The sequence below is a fragment of the Triturus cristatus genome, chromosome 9 (assembly GCF_964204655.1).
Source record: "Triturus cristatus chromosome 9, aTriCri1.1, whole genome shotgun sequence".
Classification (NCBI taxonomy): Eukaryota; Metazoa; Chordata; class Amphibia; order Caudata; family Salamandridae; genus Triturus; species Triturus cristatus.
In genome coordinates this window covers 658,340,983-658,353,950 of record NC_140592.1, presented here as the reverse complement: position 1 = coordinate 658,353,950, position 12,968 = coordinate 658,340,983, and the positions used below count along the sequence as shown (strand labels likewise).

Genomic DNA, 12,968 nt, shown 5'->3' with positions numbered 1-12,968 from the left:
TAGGGCTATACAGTCCTTGATGAACCCCTGGGAAAAAGAGGTGGCGTTCGATGTCCAAATACGATGCCATAGGAGTAAGGGTTGAGTCCTAATCAGATCTGTGAGATAGGGCAGACCCAGCTCTAAATGGCAAACGTAAGTCGATGTAGCCTTCGGTGCAGCCAGGAGAAATCTCAAAAAGCTATTCTCCACCCTTTGAACTTCCTCGACTTTTGCATAACCCCAAATGCCAGCCCCATAAATAACACTAGATATATATTTTGCCCTGTAAATCTCCAGGAGTTCAACCGTTGGCCTTCTGCCGAGTTTATTCGCAAAGTTAATCAGTGCAGTTGTGGATCTTATGAAGGTGAGTTTCCTAGACTCAATGGCATGTTTCCATGAGCATTTGTGATCGAATACTATGCCCAGATATGGATATTAAAGAGTGCTCTCTACTATTTGGTTATCGATAATGAAGGTCTTATTATTCTTTTTCCTTGATCCTATGGACATTACAAAGGTTTTTTTAGTATTAATCCTTAGGTCAAGGTTAGCCATGAAAGTCTGGTATTTCGTGAGAGCACGCTGTAATTCGTTAGGAGTGCGTGCTAGGATAACGGCATCGTCAGCGTAGAGTAATGCCAGTATAAGACGATTGTTTATACAGGGAATGTCCTGAGCCCCCTTTAACATGGCTTTTTCCAGGCCATTGGTATATAAGTTGAATAAGAAAGGGGCCAGGACACATCCCTGGCTTACTCCGCGCTTGACTCTAAAAGGCTTTGTTACCTCGCCCCCCAGTCCGTATCTCACACGGGCTGTGGCGTCTGAGTATAGTTCGCGCAAAAAGCTTATAAGAGGCGCTTCTATACCCATACTTTCTAAGATATCCCACAGCTTAGAGTGATTAACGTAGTCAAATGCTGCAGAAAGGTCTACGTATGCTAGGTAGAGTGCACCCCCTTTTGCGCTGACATATTTGCCAATTATTAATGATAAGTTGAGGGCTTGCTCGGTGGTACCCAAGCCCTCGCGAAACACAAACTGGAGATCAGAGAGGGCTTTGTTATCAAGAGCCCAGAGCTGGAGGCGCTCCAGGATTACGCGCCCCGCGACTTTCCCTAAGGAGTCTAATAGGGAGATCGGTCGATAGCAAGATGGCAAATGATGGTCCCCCTTTTTAAAAATAGGGACAAGAGTTGATTGGGACCAAGAATCTATAGGCCCCAGTGCACAGGATGCTTGAAGGACCCTGGTTAGTATTGGAGACCACAGGTCCGTAGTGAATTTGAAAAAATCAACTGGGACCTCGTCGGGGCCCGGGGCTTTACCATTTTTACTATTCGTTAGGGCGTGCTCCACCTCCTCATGGGAAATACTTATTGGCAAAGGAAAAGCAGCTATGTTTGGCCTAGTAGAAGTTGAGAGTGTGGTGGTTGAAGGAAGGCTGAATATTCGCTCAAAATAGTCAAGCCATGTTTGTTCGTCAATCGCCACCTCAACAGTAGGGTTTACAGATGATTCCGTAAGAAAGGGGGACTTCACGACCTTCCAGAAGGCAGCACTATCTCTGAGAGCACATGATTTGTGTAGTTGGGCCCAGAGATCATTTTTCAAATTGTCCTTCCGACACTTTAGAGCCTGCTTGTAATCATTATTATTATCAGCGTTTTCCCTTATTGGAAGAGGAGGTTTAGGGGCAAATTTCTTCATTTTCTCCGTCTTTATTAGTTTGTTTTAAGCTGCTCCTAGCCTTCTGCCCTCTTGTTGTTACCCTCAGGGTGTGCGTGTCCGAGTTTAGCAACAAAGGAGAGACCAAAATTGGAGATGTAGATGTGGGACAAGAAAAATGGTCAGAGAGATCCCCTAACTGAGCTAAGGAGTCAGGGGTAGGTACTGTCATAAAGGTGGTAGGAGTTAACGACAACCTAGAAGGGACTAATAGAGGTTGGCGGGATGCGTTATCTAAAATGGGGACTGTACCCGTTGGAGGAATCGGATGAGAACCTGGGAGTGCAACAAAAGATGGTACCAGAATCGAGTCTTGTGAATTAATAGTGACAAAAGAAGTATTGACCGGAGGTAGAGGGGGCAACATGCCAACAGGAAGAGAGAGGCGGCGTTCAGTGTTTTCTATGGCAGTCGCCACCACTCCTATGGTTTTCTGAAGCATACGGTCAATTGCCGTCAAACTAGGTAATGATTGGTTTGGCAGAACTCTATGTTTTACAGCATGAGGAGATCTTACAGGAATTACTTTGCCCGTCTTGCCCATAGTGAGTTCAGGTAATAGGGGCACAAAGTCTCAAACAAATGAAATGCACAACAGGGAAAGTAATCAATCAATGGAGGTGGTCCGTCCCGTCCTCTCCCGGCCACTAACGGCCACAAACGGTCCCGCCCCTGTCCCGGGCTTCTCCCGGCGCGTGACCGCTTAGCGGGAGGCTTGTTTAGTTTAATAGAAAGAACGGCAGGGGCGGGAAGAGGTCACAGCTGGGCAGGGTTACGGGGCTGCTGGTCCTCGCAGTCCCGTCCGAGTAGTTCTTCCACAAACTTTATTCAGGGCCAAAGTTCCGCTCTCTTGACAGCAGCATGTGGGACAAATGGATGTAGGCACAATCCTGTAAAGCACCAGACTCCTCTGACTACGAACGGCTCCCGCGAAGCGGGGGCCGTGAGTCGTTAAGAGTGCTCTGGCAGCGGCAGGGGCGGGAAGAGGTCACAGCTGGGCAGGGTTACGGGGCTGCTGGTCCTCACAGTCCCGTCCGAGTAGTTCTTCCACAAACTTTATTCAGGGCCAAAGTTCCGCTCTCTTGACAGCAGCATGTGGGACAAATGGATGTAGGCACAATCCTGTAAAGCACCAGACTCCTCTGACTACGAACGGCTCCCGCGAAGCGGGGGCCGTGAGTCGTTAAGAGTGCTCTGGCAGCGGCAGGGGCGGGAAGAGGTCACAGCTGGGCAGGGTTACGGGGCTGCTGGTCCTCACAGTCCCGTCCGAGTAGTTCTTCCACAAACTTTATTCAGGGCCAAAGTTCCGCTCTCTTGACAGCAGCATGTGGGACAAATGGATGTAGGCACAATCCTGTAAAGCACCAGACTCCTCTGACTACGAACGGCTCCCGCGAAGCGGGGGCCGTGAGTCGTTAAGAGTGCTCTGGCAGCGGCAGGGGCGGGAAGAGGTCACAGCTGGGCAGGGTTACGGGGCTGCTGGTCCTCGCAGTCCCGTCCGAGTAGTTCTTCCACAAACTTTATTCAGGGCCAAAGTTCCGCTCTCTTGACAGCAGCATGTGGGACAAATGGATGTAGGCACAATCCTGTAAAGCACCAGACTCCTCTGACTTTAGATTCATGTTACATACAGATGAAATATCTTTGAGTGCACGTCTCTAAATGTGACTACGCGCTACATTATAAATGCAAATATGAAACATTAGTGCACACATTACATAAGTCTTTTCGTTTCTAAAGTAAGTACATTTTAATAGTGTAAGGATGGTTTTCATCAGAATTGTAAGAAGTATATATCATATAATACGGTTAACCATACAGTGTATGTTTGAGTCCCTAATCCAACAGTGAATGCACTACAATAGTGATGTCAAGTGCAACACTTACATTAATATTGTTAGGACATATGAGTATGCATTGCTAACTGCACCTATATATTGCATATTCATGACATATAAGAATGGAGCCAAAGTTGCTTGGCTCTAATAATAAGAATAATTTTCCAAGTCAATAGGAAGAGGAGAGCTGTTTTCCACTCCCAGGAAATAAACTGCGCCTTGGGCTGCTGTATATACAGGGTGCAATAAATACCTCCAAAACCAAGTTCTCCGATGGGAAAAAGAGGAATTACATGCGAACTATGAAGCTTCGTGCTCCAAAAACCGCATGGTTTGGAATTTAGCAAATATTTGACCTGCCAAACATTGCCAGAAGAAAATTGCGGTTCGTGGTAATTACTACAAAGCTTGAATTCCGGTCCTTGTTCCAAATTGGGTTTGACATCGAACTGAAGTTTACCAGCCTACTTGGAATCACGGCCAAGTCCCCTGTTCTTGAAAGCCACCTTCGTGTCTGTTTAATTCCATGCTTAAGGAATTTTGTAGGGTATGTGGGTATTTGGGGCAGGATCATCAGTTAAGAAACAGCACCACCTGCTGTTTACAGTTACGAAGTGGTAAAACTGTCATGACAAGCACTGTGTTCGTGACGAGCTATTTATTATTGCTCATAACTGGTAGTTTATTTATTCTGTGAATTCTATGCAGCAAGCACAGTCTAGAGACAGCGAGGGGAGAGCAGGCGGGAAAGGAGGGTGCGTGCGCTTCGCTGTAGGTGGAGGGGGGGCGGCGAGGGTGACGAGCCGAGGCAGGAGGAGCGAGGGCTGAGCACGGGCTGCCTCTGGACCCCACCCGTTGCCTGCTAGGCTGATGCCTTCACTTGTAGCGCGGGAGCTCAGAGCCCGCTGACACCTGTCGAGGGTGTGATGCTGCACCTGGCAGACAGCTGAGGACCCCGAGCAGCCAAGGGAGCCGCCATCAGCGTCTGGAGCAGGGTTCAAGAGCTGGTATGTTCTTTCATTCTTACACTCATTTGTATCTTAATCAGTGTTCAGTTATAGCGCTGCAAGACCGACCTCTCGGCGCCCTAGAATGCCTTAATTAATAACTTATTTGTATGTAATGGTACGTGCAGTGTTTATAATTCACAACATAGCCTTGAATGAATTTACTTTTCATTAATCATTGTACGTCAGTGGTGAAGTACATTTCAAGTTAAAAAGCTAGGGCTATCCGGAGCGAACAAAACTGACGACTGGTTTAGTTGAACCGAAACCCATGTTCGTTCTCCTTAGTACTCGTGGCATGCCACAGGCAGTTGCAAAGCCCGGGGTTAGATGTGTAGACAGATTCAGAGCCCAGGGCAGAAAGCTGTCAACAGCTCTAAAGTACTGGGCGAGATCTGCGGGACAGTTTTTGGGTGCAGTGTACACAATAATGATTGTCGTGCGTGTTTCACTAATCTGAAAAGTGTAATGGCGCGCAGGGCATATTATCGAATTAGGGAGTGAAACTAAAAGGCAAACATCTGCGAGTGGCGTTAGTTGATCGTGCCCCTGCAGGAGGGCAAAGCTATCAAAGGTGCAGCAGGTGCAGTGCGACAGAGTTTTGAGGGCGCCCAAATTATGAATAATTTTATGTGTTTGCATTAGGGTCCTTTGCACCTTTGATGGACCCCAGCCACAACAAATCCGCTTACGAGCGAATCAGATGCAATCAAATTCATTGACATATCAGGGGACACAGAAGTGTGCACAGGATTACACCGGGTGTCAGAGGAAGCGGTCATTCGCAGCACAGATGTCGGAAAATAACTCTCTTCTCGCCTCCTTATCCTTCTTCAGTGTTGCACCAGTGTAGTTTGATGGTTCTGGCAGATTATTTCAGGACGAAGGCACACATCCTAGGGTATTCGATTTCTAGGGGTTAGTGATATAGAGGGTACTGAAAAAAAGGTTTCAGGGGAACTGGGGTTTGCAGTTCATGTCTTCGGGTAGACCTGGCTCTGAGGGTTCAGTCACAGATTTTCTATGAAATATTCTATTCCTGAAATGGAGATATACAGAAGAGAAGTGCAGCTCAGCGGTAACTAGCACCCTCACATTAGGACAACATTGTGAGGTACAGCGCCGGGGTACTGACTGGGCCTCTGGTAGGGTCATCTAGTCAATGATATTCAGAGGTTTGTGGCGCAGCTATGGGCTGAACCACTGACGTGCAGCACAAAGGATACAGGCAGAACTCAAAAGAATCAGCCAGGGGGGCGCAGCTCAGGCGGGGCCCACAGTGCGTCATGATGAACTAGTGAGATGCCGAGCTCTGACAGAGCTTCGTGTTAGGATGAAGTAAAGTGCCGCTCACTAGGCATTGAAAGAGCTTATTAACAACCAGTGAGTATTGTGCACCTCAGATGACAGTACTGATGGAGTATAGGTCGACCGAGTGATCTGCAGCTCACGAGGTACTGACGGAGCTCTGGGTGAACCAGAGATGTGCAGCACGCTAGGGACTCTGGGTGAACCAGTGATGTGCATCTCAGGAGGGAGTGAATGAGCTCAGGGTGAACCAGTGATGTGCAGCTGAGGAGGGACTGACTGAGATCAGGGTGAACCAGTGATGTGCAGCTGAGGTGGTACTGACTGAGATCATTGTGAACCAGTGATGTGCAGCTGAGGAGGTACTGAGTGAGATCAGGGTGAACCAGTGATGTGCAGCTGAGGAGGGACTGACTGAGATCAGGGTGAACCAGTGATGTGCAGCTGAGGTGGTACTGACTGAGATCATTGTGAACCAGTGATGTGCAGCTGAGGAGGTACTGAGTGAGATCAGGGTGAACCAGTGATGTGCAGCTGAGGAGGGACTGACTGAGATCAGGGTGAACCAGTGATGTGCAGCTGAGGAGGGACTGACTGAGATCAGGGTGAACCGGTGATGTGCAGCTGAGGTGGTACTGACTGAGATCAGGGTGAACCGGTGATGTGCAGCTGAGGAGGGACTGACTGAGATCAGGGTCAACCAGTGATGTGCAGCTGAGGAGGGACTGACTGAGATCAGGGTGAACCCGTGATGTGCAGCTGAGGAGGGACTGACTGAAATCAGGGTGAACCAGTGATGTGCAGCTGAGGTGGTACTGACTGAGATCATTGTGAACCAGTGATGTGCAGCTGAGGAGGGACTGACTGAGATCAGGGTGAACCGGTGATGTGCAGCTGAGGTGGTACTGACTGAGATCAGGGTGAACCAGTGATGTGCAGCTGAGGTGGTACTGATGGAGCTCAGGGTGAACCGGTGATGTGCAGCTGAGGTGGTACTGACTGAAATCAGGGTGAACCAGTGATGTGCAGCTGAGGAGGGACTGACTGAGATCAGGGTGAACCAGTGATGTGCAGCTGAGGAGGGACTGACTGAGATCAGGGTGAACCAGTGATGTGCAGCTGAGGAGGTACTGACTGAGATCATTGTGAACCAGTGATGTGCAGCTGAGGAGGGACTGACTCAGATCAGGGTGAACCAGTGATGTGCAGCTCACGAGGTACCGATTGAGATCAGGATGAACCAGTGATGTGCAGCTCACGAGGTACCGATTGAGATCAGGATGAACCAGTGATGTGCAGCTCATGAACCATTGACGAAGCACATGATAACACAAGCGGCCCTGGCAGACTTTATAACCAGTGGCACACATCCCAAGGGGCAGTGACAGAGTAGGGATGGATCTGTGATGTGCAGCTCAGATGGTCACAGCAGAGAACCACTGATCTGCATTCGAAGAGGTACTCACTGAGATCATTGTGAACCAGTGATGTGCATCTGAGGAGGGACTGACTGAGATCAGGGTGAACCAGTGATGTGCATCTGAGGAGGGACTGACTGAGATCAGGGTGAACCAGTGATGTGCAGCTGAGGTGGTACTGATGGAGCTCAGGGTGAACCAGTGATGTGCAGCTGAGGAGGTACTGACTGAGATCAGGGTGAACCAGTGATGTGCAGCGCAGGAGGTACTGATGGAGCTCAGGGTGAACCAGTGATGTGCAGCTAAGGAGGTACTGACTGAGATCAGGGTGAACCAGTGATGTGCAGCTGAGGAGGTACTGAGTGAGATCAGGGTGAACCAGTGACGTGGAGCTGAGGTGGTACTGACTGAGATCAGGGTGAACCAGTGATGTGCAGCTGAGGAGGTACTGACTGAGATCAGGGTGAACCAGTGACGTGGAGCTGAGGAGGTACTGACTGAGAACAGGGTGAACCAGTGATGTGCAGCTGAGGAGGGACTGACTGAGATCAGGGTGAACCAGTGATGTGCAGCTCACAAGGTACTGATGGAGCTCTTGGTGAACCAGTGCTGTGCAGCTCATGAACCATTGACAGGGCACATGATAACACAAGCGGCCCTGGCAGAATTTATAACTAGTGGCACACATCCCAAGGGGCAGTGACAGAGTCAGGATGAATCTGTGATGTGCAGCTCAGATGGTCACAGCAGAGTTTAGCATTAACCAATGATGTCTGACGAAGGAGGCATTGATGGAATGTGAAGCACCAATGAAACGCCGCTCGGGTGGCACTGATGGAGGGAGGGATGGACCAGTGCAGTGCACTTCATCTTGTACTCACTGAGTTTAGGGTGAGCCAACGATGTACAGCTCCTGTGATTTTGGAAGAGTGTATGGTAAAGCAGGGATGTACAGCTATGGAGGCTCTGACAGAGTTTAGGATGAATCAGTGATGTGGAACTCACACCGTAAAGAGAGAGTGAGGCATGAGCCAGTGGTGTGCAGGTCTGGTAACACGAATAATATTTGGCGCTAACCAGTGATATGAAACGAAGGTGCTACTGAAAGGGTTAGGATGAATGAGTGATGCGCAACTAGGATGGCACTGAGAGAACTTAAGAGGAGACCCTGATATGCAGTTCGGATGGTAGGAGGTCAGATGAAGCGGTGACGTGCTGCTCAGGTGATATTGAGACCGCTCAGGATGAACCTTGGTTCTGCAGCTTGAATAGTAGGTACTGAGAGAGTTTACACTGGACCGTTGTGCAGCTCAGTTGGTACCACTAGAGTTTAGGATAACTTACTAATGCACTGCTTCAACGGTATTGATATTGAGTAGGGTGCATCTGTGATGTACTGCTCAGGTGACATTGAGAGGGTTTTGGATGAACCAGTGAGGTGAACCTCAGGTGGTGCACAGAGAGTTTAAGATGAAAAGAGAGCTGTACCTCAGGTGGTGCAGACAGTTTTGGATGAACCAGTGAGGTGTAACTTGGGAGATGCATAGAAAGTTTAAGATGAACCAGTGAAGTGTACCTCAGGTGGTGCAGATAGACATTTGGATGAACCCGTGAGGTGTACCTCAGGTGGTGCAGATAGACATTTGGATGAACCTGTGAGGTGTACCTCAGGTGGTGCAGATAGACATTTGGATGAACCCGTGAGGTGTACCTCAGGTGGTGCAGATAGACATTTGGATGAACCCGTGATGTGTACCTCAGGTGGTGCAGATAGACATTTGGATGAACCAGTGAGGTGAACCTCAGGTGGTGCACAGAGAGTTTAAGATGAAAAGAGAGCTGTACCTCAGGTGGTGTAGACAGTTTTGGATGAACCAGTGAGGTGTAACTTGGGAGATGCATAGAAAGTTTAAGATGAACCAGTGAAGTGTACCTCAGGTGGTGCAGATAGACATTTGGATGAACCCGTGAGGTGTACCTCAGGTGGTGCAGATAGACATTTGGATGAACCTGTGAGGTGTACCTCAGGTGGTGCAGATAGACATTTGGATGAACCCGTGAGGTGTACCTCAGGTGGTGCAGATAGACATTTGGATGAACCAGTGAGGTGTACCTCAGGTGGTGCAGAGAGAGTTTTGGATGAACCAGTGCGGTGTACCTTGGGTGGTGCAAATAGAGTTTAGGATGAACCAGTGAGGTGTACCTCAGGTGGTGCAGAGAGAGTTTTGGTTTGGATGAACCAGTGAGGTGTACCACGGGTGGTGCAGATAGAGTTTTGGATGAACCAGTGAGGTGTACCTCAGGTGGTGCAGAGAGAGTTTAGGATGAACCAGTGAGGTGTACCTCAGGTGGTGCAGAGAGAGTTTTGGATGAACCAGTGAGGTGTACCTCAAGTGGTGCAGATAGAGTTTTGGATGAATCTGTGAGGTGTACCACGGGTGGTGCAGATAGTTTTGGATGAGCCAGAGAGGTGTAACTTGGGAGATGCATAGAGAGTTTAAGATGAACCAGTGAAGTGTACCTCAGGTGGTGCAGATCGACATTTGGATGAACCAGTGAGGTGTACCTCAGGTGGTGCAGATAGACATTTGGATGAACCCGTGAGGTGTACCTCAGGTGGTGCAGATAGACATTTGGATGAACCAGTGAGGTGAACCTCAGGTGGTGCAGAGAGAGTTTAAGATGAAAAGAGAGCTGTACCTCAGGTGGTGCAGACAGTTTTGGATGAACCAGAGAGGTGTAACTTGGGAGATGCATAGAAAGTTTAAGATGAACCAGTGAAGTGTACCTCAGGTGGTGCAGATAGACATTTGGATGAACCAGTGAGGTGTACCTCAGGTGGTGCAGATAGACATTTGGATGAACCAGTGAGGTGTACCTCAGGTGGTGCAGATAGACATTTGGATGAACCAGTGAGGTGTACATCAGGTGGTGCAGATAGACATTTGGATGAACCAGTGAGGTGTACCATGGGTGGAACAGACAGAGCTTTGGATGAACCAGTGAGGTGTACCTCAAGTGGTGCAGATAGAGTTTTGGCTGAACCCGTGAGGTGTACCATGGGTGGTGTAGATAGACATTTGGATGAACCCGTGAGGTGTACCTCAGGTGGTGCACAGAGAGTTTAAGATGAAAAGAGAGCTGTACCTCAGGTGGTGCAGACAGTTTTGGATGAGCCAGAGAGGTGTAACTTGGGATATGCATAGAAAGTTTAAGATGAACCAGTGAAGTGTACCTCAGGTGGTGCAGATAGACATTTGGATGAACCCGTGAGGTGTACCTCAGGTGGTGTGGATAGACATTTGGATGAACCCGTGAGGTGTACCTCAGGTGGTGCAGATAGACATTTAGAGGAACCCGTGAGGTGTACCTCAGGTGGTGCAAAGAGACATTTGGATGAACCCGTGAGGTGTACCTCTGGTGGTGCAGATAGACATTTGGATGAACCCGTGAGGTGTACCTCAGGTGGTGCAGATAGACATTTGGATGAACCCGTGATGTGTACCTCAGGTGGTGCAGATAGACATTTGGATGAACCAGTGAGGTGAACCTCAGGTGGTGCAGAGAGAGTTTAAGATGAAAAGAGAGCTGTACCTCAGGTGGTGCAGACAGTTTTGGATGAGCCAGAGAGGTGTAACTTGGGAGATGCATAGAAAGTTTAAGATGAACCAGTGAAGTGTACCTCAGGTGGTGCAGATAGACATTTGGATGAACCAGTGAGGTGTACCTCAGGTGGTGCAGATAGACATTTGGATGAACCAGTGAGGTGTACCACGGGTGGAACAGACAGAGTTTTGGATGAACCAGTGAGGTGTACCTCAAGTGGTGCAGATAGAGTTTTGGATGAACCCGTGAGGTGTACCACGGGTGGTGCAGACAGTTTTGGATGAGCCAGAGAGGTGTAACTTGGGAGATGCATAGAGACTTTAAGATGAACCAGTGAAGTGTACCTCAGGTGGTGCAGATCGACATTTGGATGAACCAGTGAGGTGTACCTCAGGTTGTGCAGATTGACATTTGGATGAACCAGTGAGGTGTACCTCAGGTGGTGCAGATTGACATTTGGATGAACCAGTGAGGTGAACCTCAGGTGGTGCAGAAAGAGTTTAAGATGAAAAGACAGCTGTACCCCAGGTGGTGCAGACAGTTTTGTATGAACCAGAGAGGTGTAACTTGGGAGATGCATAGAAAGTTTAGGATGAACCAGTGAAGTGTACCTCAGGTGGTGCAGATAGACATTTGGATGAACCAGTGAGGTGTACCTCAAGTGGTGCAGATAGAGTTTTGGATGAACCCGTGAGGTGTACCACGGGTGGTGCAGACAGTGTTGGATGTGCCAGAGAGGTGTAACTTGGGAGATGCATAGAGAGTTTAAGATGAACCAGTGAAGTGTATCTCAGGTGGTGCAGATCGACATTTGGATGAACCAGTGAGGTGTACCTCAGGTGGTGCAGATTGACATTTGGATGAACCAGTGAGGTGTACCTTAAGTGGTGCAGATTGACATTTGGATGAACCAGTGAAGTGTACCTCAGGTGGTGCAGATCGACATTTGGACCAGTGAGGTGTACCTCAGGTGGTGCAGATTGACATTTGGATGAACCAATGAGGTGTACCTCAGGTGGTGCAGAGAGAGTTTTGGATGAACCAGGGAGGTGTACCTTGGGTGGTGCAAATAGAGTTTAGGATGAACCAGTGAGGTGTACCTCAGGTGGTGCAGAGAGAGTTTTGGATGAACCAGTGAGGTGTACCTCAAGTGGTGCAGATAGAGTTTTGGATGAATCCGTGAGGTGTACCACAGGTGGTGCAGACAGTTTTGGATGAGCCAGAGGTGTAACTTGGGAGATGCATAGAGAGTTTAAGATGAACCAGTGAAGTGTACCTCAGGTGGTGCAGATCGACATTTGGATGAACCAGTGAGGTGTACCTCAGGTGGTGCAGATTGACATTTGGATGAACCAGTGAGGTGTACCTCAGGTGGTGCAGATAGACATTTGGATGAACCCGTGAGGTGTACCTCAGGTGGTGCAGATAGACATTTGGATGAACTAGTGAGGTGAACCTCAGGTGGTGCAGAGAGAGTTTAAGATGAAAAGAGAGCTGTACCTCAGGTGGTGCAGGCAGTTTTGGATGAACCAGAGAGGTGTAACTTGGGAGATGCATAGAAAGTTTAAGATGAACAAGTGAAGTGTCCCTCAGGTGGTGCAGATAGACATTTGGATGAACCAGTGAGGTGTACCACGGGTGGAACAGACAGAGTTCTGGATGAACCAGTGAGGTGTACCTCAAGTGGTGCAGATAGAGTTTTTGATGAACCCGTGAGGTGTACCACGGGTGGTGCAGACAGTTTTGGATGAGCCAGAGAGGTGTAACTTGGGAGATGCATAGAGAGTTTAAGATGAACCAGTGAAGTGTACCTCAGGTGGTGGAGATCGACATTTGGATGAACCAGTGAGGTGTTCCTTAGGTGGTGCAGATTGACTTTGGATGAACCAGTGAAGTGTACCTCAGGTGGTGGAGATCGACATTTGGACCAGTGAGGTGTACCTCAGGTGGTGCAGATTGACATTTGGATGAACCAGTGAGGTGTACCTCAGGTGGTGCAGAGAGAGTTTTGGATGAACCAGTGAGGTGTACCTTGGGTGGTGCAAATAGAGTTTAGGATGAACCAGTGAGGTGTACCT

At 48.8% G+C, this 12,968-nt stretch overlaps 1 protein-coding gene across 4 annotated transcripts in view; it reads left to right on the top strand.

Annotated features, from left to right (window-relative positions):
* Positions 1-12,968, top strand: part of LOC146798451 (prolactin-releasing peptide receptor-like) — a 374,165-nt gene that overhangs the window by 137,857 nt on the left and 223,340 nt on the right. The window contains exon 1 of one of the 4 annotated variants that reach the window (XM_085627972.1): positions 4,297-4,558. The exons of the other annotated variants lie outside the window; for them this stretch is intronic. The gene's annotated coding sequence lies outside the window, so the exon portion shown is untranslated. Of the gene's footprint in view, positions 1-4,296; positions 4,559-12,968 lie in introns of those variants that run through there. 4 annotated transcript variants of the gene reach the window in all.